Below are 14,955 nucleotides of genomic sequence, written 5' to 3'. Positions count from 1 at the left end.
GTGACGAGGTTCTGACACACGCTGCGGTGCGGATGAACCCTGGCTGAGTGAAATTATTCAGACACAGAAGGATACATGCACGGGGCACCCCAGTAGGCAAATTCGCAGGCAGAAAGCAGAACAGGGCCACCAGTGGTACGAGGGGGGAGGAATGGTTTTAGTGGACACAGAGCTCCAGTTTGGGATGATGACCAGGTTCTCGGAGGTGGAGAGGCGCGATGGTCGCACAGCAGTGTGGAAGCACGTATGCCTGAAAGTGGTCGAAACAGTCCATTTTTATGCGTGTTTCACCACAATCTGAATTCTTTTCTGATGATTAAAAAGCTGTCATAAGGACAGTGCAAATGCTCAGCTACTCGACATACAGTAGCTGTCAGTCCATCAGGGACCACGCGTTCATTGCCCTGAGCGTGGGCGGGAGTGCCTGTCTCTGTCCACCTGGGAGTCCGGCTTCTCCCAGAGCTTCTGCGTTCACCGAAGATGTTCCCGTGGTGGGAGTGTGTTTCCTTCCCCTGCGCTGATCTTCCAAATATTCACACTGGCGTTTACCCGCCCACACGAACCTGTGGGCGCACTGCCACGGCACACTCCGTCACAGCCCAAAGAGCCACTTGTGTAACATCAGCTCGTGACCCGCCGACCTGGGATTTTTATATTTGTCACTTATTGTAAACTTTTACGCTTCTTGTCTGGCTTTCCTATTTTCGAAGAAGAATCAAAAGCACCGTTGGACATTGGCAGAACACAGACTTGGCTCCTTCTCCTCTTCCAAACATCTGGATCCGTTTAATCAGAGAGCGTCTTGACACAGCCATCTGGAACTTCCCCTTCATTTTTGCACTCATCAAAATATACAAACATTATAAAACTCGAACCTGCAGAGTAAAATCTGACCAACAAACCACACCATTTGTTTTAAAGGTCGAGGCTCCCCGCAGGTTTGAGTTCCAAGCAGTTTCTGCTAACTGGAAACACACACACACACACGCACACACACGATATTCTGGGAAAGCACAACACTTGATCTATTCCCCTTTGACTCAATCCAGTTACTGAGACTTTTCTTTAATTCTTAGCTGAACACACACAGGAGAGAGGACACAGAGGAGAGTTAAATTCCAACTGCCCAGGGTCAACAGTGACTTCTCAGTTTTAAATAAGTGGTTATAAAAAAGAATCAAGGGGAGAATAATATTTTATGACATGTGAAGATTGTATGGAATTCAGTGAGTGGCCGGTGCTGTGGCACAGCAGGTTAAAGCCTGGTCTGAAGTGCTGGCATCCATATGGGTGCTGGTTCGAGTCCCAGCTGCTCCACTTCCTATCCAGCTCCCTGCTATGGCCTGGGAAAGCAGTGGAATATGGCCCAAGTCCTTGGTCCTGCACACCCATGTGGGAGACCTGGAAGAAGCTCCTGGCTCCTGGCTTCAGATTTGCCCAGCTCTGGCCGTTGCTGCCATTTTTGGGGAGTGAACCAGTGGATGGAAGACCTCTCTCTCTGCTTTTGCCTCTCTAACTCTGCCGCGTGCTACCAACCCCTGCCAGAGAGGCCAGCTCGGGCCTGCAGTGTCCGCACAGGAAGAGGTCATCAGTGCTCCCAGCACAAGCTTCCTACTTGCAGCTCCTTTTTCTCTTTTCCTTTTCCTGTCTGAACGATGCCTCTCCCGGTCAGCATGAAGAAAAGCCACTCACGTCTCCGGCGACCCAGGTCCACCCGGACAAGCATCCAGACCCACGACCTCCACCTCCCCAGGCCCTCGCCCGCTGCACCTGCTAACGAGAGGACATTCTCTACCCTGTTTTTAGCTGGGATGGCCAATCTGTTTCTTATTAAGACTCTGTGCTTTTTGAAAAATAAATCTTTTAAAAATTAATATGCTTTATTTGTTTGAAAGGCAGACAGACAGACAGACAGAGATCTACCCATTGGTTCACTCTCCAAATGTCTGCAACAGTCACGGCTGGGCCAGGCTGAAGCCAGGAGGCTAGAAGGCGATCCGGGTCCCCCGTGACAATGGCCAAAAACTAAACTATTTGAGCCATCGCTGTGGCCTTGCAGGGTGCACATTAGCAGGCAGCTGGGCTCAGGAATGGGGCTGGAGATCACACTCAGCCACGGGGTTATGGGATTGGAGCGCGTTCCGTGGCATCTTGCCTGCTCGTCTGGTGTTGCTTTCTAATCGTGGAGAGGAACTGCGCGAAGAGTCTCCCACCGGGGCAAGGTAAACCAGGCCACAGCACAGGAAGGAAAGTGTGAAATCTGCTCTCCATTTCATTTCTTCATCACATTCTTTGTCTCTGCAAACACCTCTCGCCCATTCCAGGCTTCTCTCTTGCCACCACGGAAGGCATCTGCCATGGGCCGGGGGGCAGCCTCTCTCTCACTCCCAACCATCCAGCTCCACGCCCCCAGGGGAGCACCTGTTCACTGTTGGTGGGACCATGCAGGGATGCGGAATCCATGGAATCATGCAGGGATGTGGGATCCTAGGCCCCAGCCGTGGCTGCCGGGGAAGGGGCTTTAGTTTTCCAACGACCCTGGGACTAAGAACCACACACCAGGTGTCTTCCCACAGCAGAAATGGATTCCCTCCCTGTTCTGCAGGCCTCAAGCCCCCAGGCGAGGCGTTGGCCGCGCTCCCCCTGCTGGCTGACAAAGGATCCTGGCTGGGGGTGGGGGGGTTCTCCAGCTCAGGGCTGCACCGCTCGGATCTCTGTCCCATCTTCACAAGGCCATGTGTCTGTGTGTCTGGGTGTCCAGACGTCCCTCCTCATACAGACAGACAGTGGCTCAGGGCCTCCCCCAACCCCACACGAGCTGATCTTCGCTTGATTACATGGGCAGAGACATTACCTTCAGAGAGGCTCTCACAGTCACACAACGGTGGCTAAGGCTCCAGCCTTGGGCCAGGGCTGGGCAGGGGACAGAACTCACCCCACAACAACTGAAGATGCTACCAGCTCCTCGACAGCCCACCCATAGCCACAGGGACCCCAAGCAAGGGAGAATCTCTTTCCAAGGCTGGGAGGTTGCATGTCTACTCCTTGTGTGCACGCTGGACCCTGCAGAGCTGCCCCCGTGCCCACTGGAGACAGGACAGAACAAGTCAGCCCCCGTGCCGGCCTCAGAGGTTTGGTGTGGTGAAGACCTGTGCCCCCGCAATACTGCTCTCCTTTCAACTCTGCTTGGCTGAGCAACTCCCACCCGTGGGTCCCACACCCCAGGCCTCTGCTTGCTTCCCGTTGCGAGCTGCGCAGAGTGGATGGCCAGCGATGGAGGCAGCTTGGGTAAAGCCAGACTCTCTCAAAACATGTCAGTTCAGAAAGGAAGAAAAAAAATCCACTTTTTTTTTTGGGGGGGGGAGGGCAGGAAACAGGTGCTGAGTATCAAAGTTTTAGAAACTCAGCTATGATGGCAAAATATCTACAGTGAGGACGGTTTCCTAGAGAGCCGCTGCTTCGTAGACCCCCAGGCTGCCCGAGGGGCTCCTGGCAGGGTAGGCTTCCACGTCCAAGGGGCTGGAGGACTGCCCGGGAGCAGCCTGCGGGTGTCCCCATGGACAGTGTCGGGGGGGAGGGAGCCGAGGTGGGGAGCAAGGGGGGACAGTTTGTGTAGGGGACTGTGCCCCTCTCCTGGGCTCAGTGACACGCAGAAGGAGGTTACGTGGCAAGGCCAAGTGTCGTAGCTCAGAAACCGGCAGACAGACCGGCCTGTAACTGGAGCCACACAGACCCCTGCCTGTGAATGTTCCCATGGCAAAAACACAGATTGTCGCAGCATTCCAAGAAAATCCTGAAACCCAGTCCTGTGGACGGCTTGGAATTTTTTTTTTTTTTGGTCAAGGAAATAGCATCGCACGCATGAGAGGTACATCTGTGTGGGCAGATGTCTTGGGAGCTGCTGCCGGGGGTGGGGAGGGGGAGGCAGGCCTGGGGGGCGGAGCATGCTCCGCCGGACCCCCCTCCCGCACCGTGCCAGCTGACAGCAGCACGGGCTGCAGGATGCGGGTTCAGGACTGTACCTCTCAGTCCTGCTCCTCACCCCTTACTTCTCAAGGATCGTATCAGCACCATCGTGGTATCCCAGCCAAAAACATCAACGCTGGAGGGCACTTAGTGTCCAGTAATGAGCTGGCCAGGGGCTGGTAGGATTCCTCTGCCTGCCTTCAGAATTTTCATGTAGTGCAATTCATCAGCTAAAAAGTGCCGATCGATTCTGAAGTCTACCTGTGCCTTACCTTTAAACATAAAGGCCTGTGTCTCCAGGCAAAACTCTTGGGACTCTTCTCTGCAGACTTCACTGATTATCAAAGGGAGATAATAGTGGGCTCCCCAGCACCTGCGCTGATATCAGATCCACACCCCACTCCTGTGCAAGGTCAGGAAAGCTGCCGCACCCCGCCTGCAGCCAGGGTGACCCCTTTCCCCAAATCCAGTCCCTATTCTATTAAAAGAAAAAAACAAAGGAACATGGGAAGGGGCTGGCATAGTGGCACAGCAGGTTAAGTTGCCACTTGTGACATCAGTGTTTCCTATCAGAGCACCAGTTCCTGTCCCAGCTGTCCCGCTTCTGATCCAGCATCCCGCTAACGCACCTGGGAAGGCAGCGGAAGACGACCCAAGTCCTCGAGCCCCTGCCACCCACGTGGGAGACCCAGATGGAGTTCCAGGTTCCTGGATTTGGTCTGGCCAGGCCTGGCTGTTACAGTCATTTGGAGAGTGAAGCAGTGGATGGAAGATCTCTCTCTCTCTCTCTCTCTCCCTGTCACTCTGCCTTTCAAATAATGAAATCTTAAAAAGTGTATACATGTTAGCACTGCTGGTGGGTTCAGAGCCCGGCCTGGTATAAAGCAAGCAGCAGCCCAGGCGGTGGCTCCTGGGTGCAAATACTCTTCCTCGTCCTCACTGTGCACTTGGGGAGACGCTGAGAGCAGCCCTGGCCGGCTTGGGGGTTGCAGACGCTCCTGCCTGAAGCCCTGGTACCCCACCCTCGGTCTCCGGGGATCCCCCTACCCCGCACCGTGATATGTGGCACCCTTCTGGGAACAGGATGCAGATGCATGGAGGAAGGAAACCCGAGAACTGCATGGGTCCCGGGAGCTGCACGCGGACATGAGAAACCACAGGTTTGGAACTTGAAGGGAGGGATCAGCAGACCCGTCTTTCTCTCCCAAACTTCGGCTCTTCAGTGCTCACGGCGAGTCTGAGAGGAGCACAGCTTCCCGCCAGCCGCCTTCCTCTCATGGTGTTTTAACCACCAGCCGGGTGCCCGAGGGACCCTGTCGTCTGTCCCCGAGACTAGGCAGGCAGCAGCAGGGACCCTCGTCCCCAGGGCCCTGGCGGGGTCAGCTGAGATCTACAGCCTTCCCGGTGCCTGCGCTCTTTGCTGGGAGCAGAGGGATTTGGAAAGAGCCAGGGGGAGGAGATGGCCAGCAGCAGTGTACAGGCGTCCATGGCACTGCAGAGGCCAACCTGAGACCCCTGACGCCTCGGCGCTGGCCATCTCCCCTCCCCTACACCTGCCACCGCCCATCCTGACCTCCCAGCTCCAGGGAGCAAGCAGACAGGCCCGAGTGTCCCCAGGAGTCCCTGCCTCCTCCCACTGTCCTCCTGCCTCCATGTCTACTTTCTACTGATTGACTTTGTGCGAAGCAGACAGATGGATTCAAAAAAAATAGCTGAGTTTCCTGCACATCTGCTCTGGCTGTCCCGAGTTTCAGAAAGCACTGATCCATTTCTTGAAAGTTCCATCTGAACACAGATAAGTGGTGTGTGTGAGTGTGTGTGTGAGTGTGTGTGTGCGTGTGCGTGTGTGTGAAACAGGGGAGGGAGAGGGAGAATATTTCTCAGAGGGATTGTTTTAGATGATCTGTGTTCACTGAAACTAGTAAACAAAGGATCACACTCTGTACTTAACCTCTAATGTTTATAAAAACAGTCCTCGAAGTTTCCCAGTTTAGGTGTAACGTGGAGGAGGCGCCTCCCCCAGCTACCAGGAGTAAGGGACGCCCCCCCCTCCCTCCCCAAGTGTCTGCTCTGGCCCTGGGGCAGGAGGTGCCTGGCCTGCAGGACTAAGTGGCTGTGACATCGTCACTCTGCCTCCTCGCCTGCTCCTGTTCCTGAGTCGCAATCCCAAGCACAGCATGGGGACACAAGTGGCCTCACTCCTGGGCCCTGAGTGTCCACTACAAGCACAAGGAGTCCACGTGGAGCCCCACCCCCTCAGCAGTGCCAGCAGGGGAGTCCGCCCTGACACACAAGGCCCAGGGAGGCCCACCTGCCATCAACCACCTCGGCCTGCATGGTGACTATGACACATCAGCACACGGTGCTTTTACTTTGGCCCACCTTGACCCCTGCCCTTGGAGTTTGGGGCCCTTCAAGGGCCTTTTCCAACATCCTCTCTATCACCCACTGCTCTGCAGGCCTCTGCCCATCTGGCCCTCACGCGGAGGTGCTCTGTGAAATGTACCAAGGCAGTATTGGCCAAACCACTCAACCACCAACCACCCGAGGCCCGGCCCTGCAAGCTGGACAGAAGTAGGAGACAGAGAGCGGACATCACAGCTGTAATCTTGCAGAGCGGAAGTTCAAGGACAGGGTGTGCCAGCTGCTGCCCTGTGCCAGGGAGCCCGGGGCAGGGGAGAAGAGCGGGGTTCTCGCAGGAGGTGAGCACGGAGCCGAGTCTAGAGGGAGGAAGGGGCTGAGGCTGAAACGACAGACAGCGGCTCCGGGGTCAGGGGAAGACTGGGGGGTTCAGAGGATGGGGTGGAGCCCCCGGCCAAGGTGGAGGAAGGCGGGGTCCCAGAGGAGCAGGGCACGAGGCTGGGGCGATCAGGGGCGTTTGGGAAACTTGGCACCGGCTTCCACTGGCGACTTCCTGAGTTGGTGAGCAGCAGGCTGCGGGGCGGCGGGTGGTCTGGCAGCCACATGTGAGGAGCACGCGTGGGTGCCCGGAGCAGACGCCCTCCGCGCACCGGTTGAGGCTCTGCCTGACGAAGGGTCACCCACGGGCTCTGCCTCCACCAGCTTCACCCTGTGCCCACGACGGAAGGTCAGCCTCGGCCCCAGAACAGGCTCATGGCGTCCTCCGTGCCTTCCTGGGAATCACCTGCTTTACCAAGTCATTGTGCTTTTTTTTTTTTTTTTTAATATTTATTTGAAAGAGAGAGAGAGAGAGAGTTCCCATCTGCTGGGTCTCTTCCTAACTGCCATATTGGCCCACCTGAGGCCAAAGGTGGGAGCCAGAAACTCCTCAGTCCAGGTCTCCCAGGTGGGTGGCAGGGACTCCAACTAGCGGAGCCCACACCTGCTGCCTCCCAGGTGTCCATTAGCCGGAAGCTGGAATCTGGAGCAGAGTCAGGGCTAGATTTGGGATGCGGGCATCCTGAGCGGGACCTTAACAGCAGCACCAAACATCCGCCCACTGTGTGTTTTTAAAGTGTCATCTAGGGCCCTCTCCCTGCCCTCCGCTTTCCATGGGGAGCCTGCAAAACCCAGCCACAGTGTGCGAGAAGGAAGCAACGTGAAAGGCTTGTTTATTTATGTTATTGTAGCCTATCCACTCTCCTTTCTGACCAACGGTGCTATCTCTGTCTTGCCCAAATGACAGGCTCCAGATCGGAAGGAACTCAGGCAGGAATCTTCTAGTGAGGGAGTTAGCGAACCTTGTCTGGAAAGGGCTAGACAATACATGCTTTCAGGATCGTTGGCCGTATGGTCTCTGTCGCACCTGCTCAACTCTGCTGTTGAAACCTCAAAGCTTCAGACAGTCTATGAGTGAACGGGCATGGCTGTGTGCCGATAAAACTTTATTTACAAAAACAAGCACTGGGCCAGGGATCTAGTGTTTGACACACGCATTGTACAGAAACAGCAGCCCGGCCTGGAGCCAGGAACCCACGAGGCCGGAGCTCCAGCACTGCAGGAAGCAGCTGAACCCAGCGTGCCCCTCCTCTCCCAAGGCTCCCTTTACACAGTTCCTTCTTTGCAAAGCCGGCTCCAAGAACACGAGTCTTACTGACTCAAGACATCTGAAAATTCAGTAGGACTGGCTAGGATGTTTATATTTTCACAGAGGTCAAGAAACTAAAAAGAAACGAAGGACTTTTTTATTTTTTTTTTCAGGTGTGCTCATGCAAATAAACTTTAAGTCCCACGAGTCAACAACAGGCACTTTGCACTCAAGCAGTAGGCCTGAGCCCTGACGCTGAAGACAAATGTCGCTGCTGTTGAATGCTAATTAATCTTCCCTCCAGTCCTGACCATCACCTGCTAAGTAGCACAATCCATCTCTCCACCAAAGTCGACAGCTCTGCAGGGCTGCAAGGAACCCCCTCAGCACACACCTGCCTCTCCTCTCTGCAGGGAGCCCAACATGGCCGCCTTCCAGCACCGGGAGGTGGTTGGGCAAAACCTTGGCTCTGAGCACCGCTGAAGCCGGGGTTCCCCACAGTCTTGGTCTTGCTCAGTGGTAAGAGCCTCCAACCATTGCCATTTGCAACTACAGGTGCCTGCTCCCCCCAAAAAGAAGGAATCAAGCACCCTGATAGGGAAAACTTGGGGACCCCGGATAAACAGGCCATGGATGAGTGGTCCAACCCTCTAAAGCTGGATTGTCCTTCCTCTTGGTGATACATTCCATGTATCAGCCCACCCTGTCAGCACGTCAGATTTAAAATATTACACATGGAATAATGAAACATTGCTGACATCTCACCACCATCTTTTGATTAATGTGCAGTTCCATAGAGATTGATGGGTTTGTTTGATTTTGTTGCCGGGAGTGACTGATGGCTATTTTACACAATACTTAGCTTTAGAGTTACCCTCCATGAGATAATTTCCATGGGCCTTGTGTAGCCGCATTCAGAATAATTGGACTTTATTGCCTTCCCTCCATGCATGAACGGAGGTTCCCTGGAGAAGCAAAGCGGCTTCGGCCTCTGTTGCTGTAATATCTCCATGTAGATCAGCTGCTGCATTCGGGGGGCGCCTCCCCCAGATGGCCAGCCTGCCTCCCGGTGACAAATGCCATTTCCCGCCGATTACTCACCAGTGGAAAATAATGTGACGTGCGTTCCCCATTTGGAGTGATCTGTGGTTTTATCCTGGTTGTACCTGCACTAAAGATAAATGACTTATCAAGCAGCGATCTCTTAGCTCTCCAGGGAATAAAGAGGAAACACGACAGGCCGCTGGGAGTTGGCAGGAAAACGTAATCAGTTCTGTTAAGGATGTTTAAATTTAATTTCCTAATTTTCTTTTCTTATTGCTTCTTCTTTACCAGGAATAAAACTTACTGCCTGAAAACATTCGGGCTCTGGTTTCCGGAAGAGTCTCCGGGCACCTGAGCTTTGGTCATGTCACCCAGGTGTCCTTTCGCCAAGTACCCGGTCTGACTCAGGGCGGAGGTGGCGGCCACCGGGGACAGACAAGTGCGATTTTGTCTCCTGAATGGACTCCAGCAGTTACTCCGGGTTCAAGGTTGGCTTTGAATTTTTCCTCTTAAGAATGCTGGCGATTGTTCGTCACCATTTGGCACCCCAGTGTCAACACTGGAAGAGCGCCCCGCTCTTCCACGCCTCCGTCGGCTCTCAGACGTGGAGGTGAATGTTTTTCAGTGATGGACTTCCTTTAATTATTGTTAAAGATGAGCAAGGAATAAGGCTAACACTGTTAATCAAGCACGAACAGCCCCAGCTAGCATTGATTCGGCCCTAACATGTGCCCGGCATGTGTGGGAAGACGTCTCTGTGCTTGGGGTGATTTAATTGTCACTGTTGTCCTATGACAGCAGCCAGGCTGTCATTACCATAATGTTCCATCTGAAGAACGGGAGACTCTCCAGGTTCCACAGCCCGAGTGGGAGCTGAGCCCACAAATCTGCCTCTGAGTTTGTAACTTCTGTGCTTCGGGGCAGCTGATGCCAGGAACTCTTTCTGGAACATTCTACCGTTCCCTTCTCAGAAAGAAGGCAACACAGTCTCTTCCCAGTTTCTGCTCTTCCCAAAGGGCTGCAGGTCTCTGCCTACCCCACTCTCACAGGGGCAGAGCTAAGGAGCTGGGCTGGGGTGTTGAAGAATGGGGGTCCTTTAACCCTTCCATTGCCACAGGGGCGTCTGTCCCTGTCCTGGAGACAGGTGATCCACCGGGGCTCCAGACTGGCTCCTGGCGAATTGCTTTTTGCTCAGTGGAAGAATCTGCAGGGTGGAGGCAGCTGTAGATTCTGAAAGTGGTGGAAAGTTCTGCAGGTGGTAGAAGGTTCTGGAAACAGGCCCCCCCCTTTTCCCTCTTTCCCCCCATCTTTACCACAGGCAGAGTTCCCTGCAGAGTGAGTCTATAGCTATGCACCATCCCACTCACCAAGCCCAAGGAGAACGCTGGCCAGGCTCTGACTGACAGCGTCCGGCACCACAGCTCCAGCGAAGGCCACCTCCCCGGCAGCTCCCCGCAACCGCGACTCAAGCCCTTTGCGTCCCTACAGACGGCTGTTTCTGCCGGAGAGAAAGGCGCCCTCCTTGCTAGAGTGACGCGTTCTGAGCAGAAAAGCGCAGGCAAGACGTCATCATCACGTCTGTAAGGATGCGACTTTTCATACAAAGAATTCCCTTAAACCTGAAGAAACTTGCAGCCATCAGTACCTCTAGCTGGAGGTGGTTCCCAGCACACAGACAGCACACGGCTCGCCTGGTTTCTGCCCGTCATAGCTGCCTCTCCTGCAGATGAACAGGCAAATCCTATTCCCCACCCAGCTGTGCCCCAGCATCCACAGGTCCTGCTCTGATGCCAGAATGCAGGTGCTCAAGTCCCTGATGCCAACGGCTGTGGTGTTAGCATAGCCCGCACACCCTCTCGTCCACCTCAGTCCTGTCTCAATGACTCAGGATACCTGATTTCATGTAAGTGCTGTATGAGCTCTGGTTACACAAGGACGCTTCAAAAACTTGGTGGAAAATGGCACAAAAACACTGGTTTCTTTTTGTGCAAACACTTTTTAAATCCATGCACAAGTAGGGGTTTACAAAAAAGTTCTTGAAAAACATGTATTGTGAAACCACTATGCATAGATTTCAAAAGTTTTTAGCACCCAAATAAATTTATCTTTTAATTCATTTTTTCCATGATCTTTTTGAAGTATCTTCATATTGTGTCATTTAGGGAATAATGACAAAGTCTGTACCTGTTCTACACAAATGCATTTTTTTCTCAGAATATTTTGTTTTTTAAAAGAAAACATTTATTTGAAGGATGGAGTAACAGAGGGAGGGAGGGAAGGAGAGAGAGAAGAGAGAGAGAGAGAGAAATCTTCCATCTGCTGGTTCATTCCCTAAATGACCACAACAGCCAGGAACGGGGCCAGGCTGAAGCCAGGAGCCTGGGACTCCATCTGGTTCTCCCACATAGGTGGCAGTGGCCCAAGTGTTTGGGCCCTCCTCTACTGCTTTCCCAGGTACTTTAGCAGGGAGCTGGATCAGAAGTGGAGGATGGAGCCGGCGCTGTGGCACAGAGGGTTAAAGCCGCCGCCTGCAGTGCCGGCATTCCATATGGGCCCTGGTTCGGGACCCGGCTGCTCCGCTTCCAATCCAGCTCTCTGCTGTGGCCTGGGAAAGCAGTGGAAGGTGGCCCAAGGCCTTGGGTCCCTGCATCCATGTGGGAGACCCGGAAGAAGCTCCTGGCTCCTGGCTTTGGATTGGCAGCGCAGCTCCAGCCGTTGTGGCCAATTGGTGAACCAATGGATGGAAAACCTCTCTCTCTCTCTCTCTCTCTCTCTCTCTCTGTAATTCTGACTTTCAAATAAATAAATAAATCTTTAAAAAAAATAGAAAAGGAGAAGAGCTGGGACTAGATCCAGCACTCATATGGGATGCTGGCATTGCAACCAGCAGCTTAGACCACTGTGCCACAGCGCCACCCACCACTGAATATTTTCAGTCTGGGGTTGGTTGAATCCACAAACGTGAAGGGCTGACTGTGTGTGTCTGTCCTCCTTAGAAACTAGGGTGTGGCTCCGAGGAGAGAATCGCCAGGGAGATTTATCTGTAATATTTGTATTTGTTCACCCAAAAAGTGATCCTCCTCTGACTTACAAGATATGCGGAATGGGCATTTTCTGATCTTTTTCTCATTCCTTATTTCTATTCCTTAGTCTACTACGATCAGCATTACCTGTTTTTATGGTCTAAGCTGCTGTGTGGCCATTATATTAATGCAAGCAAGCATTCCTGCCTCCAGTCTCTGTTTCCCTCTCACGGACCCGGAATAAGAGGTCCCTGAGCAGGCGAGCCTCAGGATGGTGGGTTTCGATAGGACAATTGTAAGGTTAGTGTTTAGTTTATGCTTCACCCCCAGCTTCAGTTAAAGATTAAGTCTCTGCATCAGATTCTTAGCTCAAAGGCAGGTCGCAGAGGGATGTGGAATATTTTCTTTATTTAAAAAAAGCAAACCCGCACAGATAGAGTTGGGTTTATTTTTAACAGGGGGAGCAGTGTGGCGGGAAGCTGGTGTTGAGATTCTGGTACAGAACACAGCACAGCCTCGCACTCGCCTGCGCAATGAGCCGGCCACACGCTGGACAGCAGCCCAGCTGCCCTCTCTTCTGCCCGCCTTGGTGCAGAGCGCCCTACCCCAGGGGGTCGGCCAGCCTTTACTGACCACCTACTATGTGCCCAACACGTCAGTGGGGCACTGCATGGGCCAGGAGGCACACAGGGGGTCCTGAGTGGTGGAGGAGTCTGCAGGTGCTGAAACAAATAGATTTCCTCCAAATGAGGCCACGGAACAGCAAAAACAGAATGAAACGCAATCCAAGCAATAGCGGATGCCAGCGTAGGCTAAGGAGAGCGTGGCGGCCATGACAGTCTGACAGTGGAAGAGGGGCAGAGAGGGCTTCGAAGATGAACAGGCAGACAAGGCAGGGGCCCGACCAAGAGGAGGCTGGTGGGCGAGGGGGTGCTGAGAGGGAGATGGGGAACAGAGCAAACTTCCCACAGCCTAAATAAATGGAGGAAGAGGTGCAGCTGTGTGAACCAACACAAAGGATGGCAGAGCTGGCCGGCCGGCCGAGGCCCAAGGTGCAAGGCGGGTGCATTCGCTAAGTTAGTGAAACCGACCGTGTTCGATAAAACCACACCAGGACCGTGTGTGAGTATTCTCGGGAAGTGTACAAGGATGAGAGTTCCCAGTCTGAAAATCTGACATCGCCCCACAGTCTGGAAATTTTGGAATCTGGGTATTTTCAGATGAGTGATGCCCAGTTAGGTATAAGGGGATACAAAATCGCAAACACAAGCAACACAAAACCATCCGGAATCAAAACCCCGCCTGTCCCCAGCATGGTACACAAACCCATGTCAATGCATTTTTGAAGCAATAGCAGTGTCCAGGGCGGGACTCACGGGAAGCAGGATGCGGGCTGGGGGTCAGAGTGGACTGCAGCCTTTTTCTGCAATGTTTGATTTTTCAACGAACAAGAATATCTTCTGTATTACTATGTAAGTAAAATACGTATTTGAGATATCAGCCAATAATCTGTCTGCCTTTCATCTGACCCTGTGGCACCTGAGCCCGTTCTGTTCTGTCCAGGTGTGTCTGGGTTTGATTCAAAGTCGAATCCGTTCAGGAGAAACAGAACAAGAGATCCGGATGCACAGCCTCGGTTCGCCTGATCTGAGTCCTGTACGGACCCAACGAGAAAATGTGCGGTTTTTGTGGGCGGGTACCAGAGAAAGGATGGGAAATTAGTGGTGAAGGGCTCACCGTGGCCCACAAGCTCTGCAGGCAATGACGAAAACCATCTTGAACGCCCCCTTTCAGCAGAATTCATTTGGCCAACCGCAGAGCACCTCTTGTCTGCAGAAGCTGTGGCATGCAGTCCAGGGTGCCATAAGCTTGGGGGGCCCGGGTGCGAGGCAGAAGGCTGAGATCCCACCCCAGAGCCATGCAGGGTGACACCTCGGGGCGCTCCACAGCGAGCCTGGGATTCCCTATGCCTGCAGGAGATGCATGACTTCCAGCAAAGGGAAGACTGTCATCCAGTCTGCTAGCCTCCAACTGGGCACTGGGGGTCGGCACCCCGTCTCCGGGTGCCCAGCTCTCTTTCCAAGTTCTGCAGCTCATGACCCAAGATGACCCTGGGCGGCAGCAGGGTGGCTCCAGTAGTTGGGAGCCTCAGATTGAGTTCCCTGCTCCTGGCTTCAGCCTGGCCCAGCCCTGGCGGCTGCTGGCGTTGAGGGACTGAGCTGGCAGTGTGAGTTCCATCCGCCAGTCTGTCTCTCTGCCTTGCAAACAAATAAATGAACGAGCTTCAATGTATTTCAACAAAGAGATTCTAATCCAATCTCGAAGGATCGCTAGTAAGAACCCTAGCTTGGTGGGGTTGACAATAGGGGTTTCTTGGGAAAATAAGGCAAGAAACGGACATCGGCATTTTTACTAAAGTATTTCATTGATGATCAGAAATACATTTGTCTAGAGACAAGAAGGGCCTTTCCCTTTAAATATTCACACCGGGCTCTCTGGCCATATCCAGGCTCTTCCTGCAGCATCTTACTGGGGACTGATGCAAGGCACTGCGGGCCAGCAAACTCTTTGAGAACTGACACCCTGGTTTGGGGCCCTGGTTTGGTGGGAGTTTATTTTACCAGCACCAAGAGCTGCTTGTGGCACAGCTCCTGAAATTGCTAGCCTTAAAACAAGAGAGCTCAGAGGGATCTGGGGTGCCAGAGTGTAGCAATGAACGGGACAGACTGTGAGTTCTGGCTGGCGGACGGTCGCAGAGCAGGGCTGAGCAGAGACAGGGGTGGGGGTGGGGACGCACCTGCTGCTGCTCCCCTCCCGAGAGCAGGGCTCCAGGGTGCAGCTGCATGGAGAGCAGCAGGTGGTCGCCAGGGCAGGTGCCCCTCCCTCCGGAAGGCCCTCCTGCAGAGCCTCCTTGGGCACCAGGCTGGTGCAACT

Source organism: Oryctolagus cuniculus, chromosome 4 (assembly GCF_964237555.1).
Source record: "Oryctolagus cuniculus chromosome 4, mOryCun1.1, whole genome shotgun sequence".
NCBI classification, from domain to species: domain Eukaryota; kingdom Metazoa; phylum Chordata; class Mammalia; order Lagomorpha; family Leporidae; genus Oryctolagus; species Oryctolagus cuniculus.
Note: the sequence above shows the minus strand (reverse complement) of the source record.